Source organism: Simochromis diagramma, unplaced genomic scaffold, assembly GCF_900408965.1.
Source record: "Simochromis diagramma unplaced genomic scaffold, fSimDia1.1 OVJJ01000659.1, whole genome shotgun sequence".
Lineage (NCBI taxonomy): Eukaryota > Metazoa > Chordata > Actinopteri > Cichliformes > Cichlidae > Simochromis > Simochromis diagramma.
The window spans coordinates 12,287-18,770 of NW_024387441.1; the positions used below are offsets into that span (position 1 = coordinate 12,287).

General features: G+C 36.3%; 1 long non-coding RNA gene across 1 annotated transcript; it reads left to right on the forward strand.

The window, feature by feature from the left end:
- Positions 1-2,405: 2,405 nt before the first annotated feature.
- LOC120722527 lies at positions 2,406-5,806 on the forward strand. The gene is made up of 2 exons (XR_005693502.1): positions 2,406-2,466; positions 4,830-5,806. It is a non-coding gene; the product is annotated as an uncharacterized LOC120722527 (long non-coding RNA).
- The last annotated feature ends 678 nt before the right edge of the window (positions 5,807-6,484 follow it).

A 6,484-nucleotide genomic window follows, 5' to 3' on the forward strand; every position in this document is an offset into this window, starting at 1 on the left:
GGCGCGCTACAGAGCCGTGCCTTAAACAAAGTATCAAAGCAAAGAATCTGTGTTGAGAATTTTTTAATTTAATTATTAAATGTACTCGATGACTAGTCGCAGCCCTGTTTGGTACACATGGTAAATATAGTTATTAGCAATTCTGTGTATGGTTCTCCAGCTGCACCATGGCACACAAAAAGGCCCTTCAGAGGGTCATTAATATGGCCCCAAAAACCATTGGACATCCTTTTACCCCCCTGTTCAGCACTGTCTCAAGAGGGCATGCAGAATCCTACGGGATTGCACACACCAGGACACCAGGTGTTTAAGCTGCTGCCATCTGGCAGGAGATTCAGGCTGCTGAGGTCGTGGACAAACAGACTCATGGACAGCTTTTACAATAGGGCAATAGCCCTAATCATTGCTAACGGCTGACCTGATTGGCTACTTCCCTGGACTTTTTGTTAGGCAATAATAATAATAATAATAATAATAATAATAATAATATTGTGAAATAAACATACACTCATTCTTTCTATTTATTAAGTCATTCCGTTGCTCATACCTTAAAAAAAATTAAGCTACTATGTTGTGTTGTGCTGTGCTGTCTTGTGTTGTGATGTGCGTATTGCTGACGCGGGACAGTTTCCAATTTCATTGTACTAATATAATAGGTATGACTGTGCAATGACTATAAAGAGCTATCTTATTAAACTTTCTCTCTCTCTCCTATAGTTTGCCTTTTGTCCTGTTTCTCTCTGCTCTCTTTTTATTTTTACCAGTTGTGGCAGATGACTGTTCTTCCATAAGCTTGGTTATGGCAAAGGTTTCTTTCTATTAACAGGCAGTTTTTCCTTCCCACTATCACCAAGTGCATTCTTATAGGAGGTTGTGTGATTGTTAGGGTTTCTTTCTAATATTGTACGGTCTTTATCTTACACTATAAAGAACCTTGAGGTGCAGGTTGGTGCTATATGAACAGAATCTTGCCCAAATATATTTGGCATGCAGACTGGAGTAGGCAGAGACTGAACCATCACCTTCCAACAGATTCCAGTAGATGACCTGCTCTATCTCTGGACCTAGAGCCTCCCCTTATGTTTGGTTCTGTATGTCCAGCTGCTCAATATGTGGCTCTTGGCTCACTGTAAGTCAGTCTAGCGTTCTGAAGAAAAAATTATAGGGAATGATAAGTATGTATCACTTGGTTGATATATACTTACACACTGATGAATGAATGACAGGCATTTTGGGGTTCAGTATCTTGTCCAAGGACACTTTGACATGTGGTCTGCGGGTCTGTGGTCTCTCTTCTGATAAATAGACTACCAGTGTGACCTCCTGAAAGTAAGCTGCCCTGGACAGTCAGGGCAGTGAATTAATGCTGTATGGCAACTCTTCCTGTTGCTACGTCACATTAGCTTACAGTTGTTGATTCTGATCCCAAAAGAATCAAAGTGGAACGCAAATAGATACTAATAAATAAATATCAATATTTTAATTTAGTTTATTGCGTACCCAGCTGCTCACTCTGCTACACTCTGGACAGGTCACCAGTTTATTGCAGGGCTAACAAAGACAGACTGCCCTTCAGACAATGACAGGAGAACAGAGCACTCAGAAAAAAATGCGGCAGACACCAGGAAAAAAATGATAAGAGAACTAAACAACAACAACAACAAAAAAAAAAGTTCACCTCTGCTGTGATCTTGACAATATTTATTTACAATGTGTGGCCATCAGAAATATGGCAACACTGACAAAAAAGAAGTGATAAGGAATTTGACTTTAGACATGATCTCAGCTAGACTGATTCTCCTTTTCCAGCCCTACAACAAAAGCAATACCACTGTAATTGTGTGGATGCCCTCAATGGGCATCCACACTATTGAGTTCCTGTTTCTCTTTATTCTTCATTATTGTGTGGATGCTTTAAGCATCCACACTATTGAGTTCCTTCTTGGTGTTTCCGTACACTTTTCGCCGTGGATCTACTTCCACAATTTTCAGCCGATTTTCACAGTTCAAATTTTAAACTATTCTGCTATTTCTGCTAATGACGGCTATGTCTTTTGGTATTTTTCGCTATTATACTTTTTAAAATATTAAGCTTTTTTCCTTTAATTTGAAATAAATGGGAAACTTCTGCAATTCTGCTAAAAATTTCTTGTTTTTGAAACTTAACTACTTCCTCATATTTTCACGTAGAACAACCATTCAAACTTTAAAATGTTCTCAAATTATTGGGCTATTCAGGTATAAATCAGCTTTTTCAAATCTTTTACCGTTTTACTTTTATGCCTCCTAAAGTTTTGAGTTGCAAAATTGTGATTTTTCACAAAATACATGCGTTGTTATGGTTGCTATGCACTTGGCTTCCAGTGTGCCACTGAAGGTTTCGCAGTCTTCTCTTAATGTCCGAACAACTTCTTGCTACTTGCTCAAATTTCACTCAACTTCCACATATTATACATCAAAACGTAGGTATTTTTGCTGGCTTTCTGAAAATGTCACTATCATTGTTGTGGAATTTATAGAATTTTGGCAAATCTCCTCAGACCAACAGAAAGTTGGAAAACTCTGCATAGAAAGTCAATGGAAAGTTTGTTCAAAATCACCGCTTGATTTCTGTAATGAGAGGCATTTTCGAATCGTCATATCTCCTTAACGAAGCAAAGTTAAGACATGAGGCTTGTCCCAGTATATCTTCAGACACTCCTGACGCTCACAATTCAAGAATTTCTTTCTCACCTATTACCGTTCTGAAATGAGTTAGACTTGTTTGAGGGTAGGAAATCCGTCCTTCGCTCAGATTTCTTCAGATTTCAAACTCTGGAAATGAACCACTTTTTTCTCTCGTCATATCTTTTTAATGGATTTCCACAGAGCCCTGAAAATTTCCATGATTGTTCACCAAAGCCTGCTGTCTCTTACAGTGAAAGAATGATATTGATACTCCAAATAGATTTAGAGTTAGAAAGCGTTGTTTGAGGGCAAGTCAAGGCAGTTTTTGCTTTGCTCTACTCAGTTATGGTGCATTAGAAGTCAAATATCTTTAATAATTCATATTTTAATGATAAATTGTCAACACTTTAAGATTCCCCCATCTCTTCTGAACAAAACGGTGTAAGAATGACCGTTCTAGCCCCTACGGTTAGGAAATTATGGTCATTTGTTTGAGGGGAGTTGTCATTATGAGAAATAGACTGCAAAAATCCTGTGTCTCTCTGTGCTGCGTGCACCTGTTTTGGCGGGAAAAAGTGCACAGCCTCTCTGATTGGTGGATTCAAATTCAGCAGCTTGCTTCTCTCTCCCTGTGTGTGTGTGTGTGTGTGCATGAGAGAGAGAGAGAGAGAGACCCTCTTTAGGGCAGCATCTCATTGTTGGAAAAAAATATAATATATTCAGACTGGTTGACTGGCATAGACCCTCCGTGTGTCTCTCTCTCTGTGCATTTGTGTATACATATTTGATTTTGTGTGTATCTGTTGGCTGTTCCTTCTTGTTTTTTAAATTTATTTTTATTTCTTTATTTTTTTTTTCACAGGTGAACAACAATTAGTTTTGAGGGAACTTAACCATGTTCCGTTTTTTTTTTCAGCTTGTCATCTTACTTTTATAGTATTTTCACTTAAGTTATTACTATTCTGCTCAATCATAGTATTTGTTCTAAATCATTGTTATTATGCTATATTGTAGTATTTCTGCTAAATCATACTATTTCTACTTATATTATATTTTTCTTTCTAAATACAGCATTTCTGCTATATAATTGTATTTCTGCTATGTTATAATATTTGTGCTAAACCAGAGTATTTGTGCTAAAACGTATTTCTGCCAAATGATAGTATTTCTGTCAAATTATAGTATTTGTGCTAAAACATAGTATTGATTTAAAATTACAATATTCATAGTTCATCACAGTGTCTCTGGTAAATCACAGAATTTCTGCTCTGTTGTGCTATTTTTCTAAATCATAGTGTTTCTGTAATGCTTAAGTATTTTTGGCTAAATATATTCTTTCTGTTATCTTATACTATTTCTCCTAAATTCTTGTATTTTTGAGAAGTTATCATGTTTCTGGTAAGTTACAACAAAGTTCTGCTATGCTATTGTATTTCTGCCAAGTATTATGTTTCCTCTAAGATATTGCAGTTCTGCTAAGTTATTCCATTTTAGCAAAGTTCCTTTGCTTCTGCAAAGTTTTTACAATTTCTGCAACTTTTCAGCTTTTTCAGCTAGTTTTTGCATACAGCTTCAGCTTTAAAGCATCCACACTGCATTTTCGCAGGAAATGCAAATTTTTCTAGTTCCTCTAGTTGCTTCCGTACACTTTTTGCCGTTTAACTACTCCCTCAGTTTTCAGCCGATTTTCTCCGTTCAAACTCTAAACTCTTCTGCTCTTTCTGCTAATGCCAGCTATGACTTTTGGTGTTTATTACTATTATACTTTTTAAAATATTACACTTTTTTCCTTTAATTTGTCCCATTGAAATGAATGGAAAACTTCCACACTTCTGCTAAAACTTTCTTGTCTTTGAAACTTAACTACTGCCTCATACTTTCACCTAGAAACTCCATTCAAACTTTAAAATGTTCTCAAATGATTGGGCTATTCCTGTATGATTCAGCTTTTTCAGATCTTCTACCGTTTTCATCTTATCCCTCTTTAAGTCTTCAGTTGCAAAATTGTGATTTTTCAGAAAATACATGCGTTGCTATGGTTGCTATGCAATTAACTCAGAGGGGACAGTGAAACTGGTTGAATTTTCTCTTCATGTCCAAACAACTTCTTGCTACTCGCTCAATTTCCACCCAAGCCCCACAAATTATACATCAAAACGTAGGTATTTTTGCTGGCTTTCTGAAAATGTCACTATCATTGTTGTGGGATTTATAGAATTTTGGCAAATCTCCTCAGATCAACACATGGTCAGAAAACTCTCCATATAAAGTCAATGGAGAGTTTGTTCAAAATCACCGCTGGATTTCTCTAATGAGAGGCATTTTCAAATTGTCATATCTCCTTAACGAAGCGAAGTCAAGACATATGGCTTGTCCCGATATATCTTCAGACACTCCTGATGCTCACAATTCAAGAATTATTTTCTCACCTATTACCGTTCTGAGATGAGTTGGACTTGTTTGAGGGTAGGAAATTTGTCCCTCGCTCAGATTTCATCAGATTTCAAATTCTGGAAATGAGGCACTTTTTTCTCTCATCATATCTTTTTGATGGATTTCCACAGAGACCTGAAAATTTCCATGACTGTTCACCAAAGCCTGCTGTCTCTTACGGTGAAAGAATGATTTTGATGCTCCATATAGATTTAGAGTTACCAAAGGTTGTTTGAGAGCAAGTCAAGGCAGTTTTTGCTTCGCCTCTACTCAGTTACAGTGTATTAGAAGTCATATATCTTTAATAATTTATATTTTATCTCTGAATTATGAAGACCTGAAGATTCCCCCATCTCTTCTGAACAAAACGATGTCTGAATGATCGTTCTAGCCTCTACGGTTAGGAAATTATGGCCATTTGTTCGAGGGGAATCCTGAATGTCAGAAATACACTGAAGAAAACTCACACCTCTCTCTGTGTCTGTGTGAGTAAGGGCTGACTACAGCAGGTGCAGCTAATTTAACTGACCTACATATACCAAGCCCAGACTCTCAACATCTCCTGTTCCCTTTACTCTCTGTGTATGTGTGTCTGTGTATCAATATTTCTCCTATGTTTAAGTATTACTCCTCAATCATAGTATTTCTGCTAAAGCAAAGTACTTCTACTACATCTTAGTACTTCTGCTAAATCATAGTATTTCTGCTAAATCATAGTATTTTTGCAAAATCATGGTATTTGTGCAAAATCATGGTTTTGGGGCCAAATCATAATATTTCTGTTATGTTATAGTATCACTACTAAGTGGAGGAATTTCTGTTATGTTATAGTATATGTGCTGAATATAGTATATGTGCCAAATCATAGTATTTATCCCAAATCATAGTATTTATGCCAAATTACAGTATTTCTGCTAAAACGCAGAAATAGTACCTTTTAGCAGGAATTTCTACCAAAAGATAGTACTTCTGCTAAATCAGAGTATTTCTGCCAAATCAGAGTATTTCTGCTAAATCATAGCATTTGTGCCAAATCATGGTATTTGTGCAAAAACATAGTATGTCTGCAAAACCATAGTATATCTCTTATGTTATAGTATTACTACTAAGGCATAGTATTTATGCCAAATCATAGTATTTATGCCAAATTACAGTATTTCTGCTAAAACGCAGAAATACTACCTTTTAGCAGGAATTTCTACCAAAAGATAGTACTTCTGCCAAATCAGAGTATTTCTGCCAAATCATAGTATTTGTACTAAATCATAGTACTTGTGCCAAATCATAGTATTTGTTGCACATCATAGTATCGGAACCAAAACATAGTATTTGTCCCAAAGCATCGTATTTGTATGGAGTCATAGTATTTCTTCTATAAAGTAGT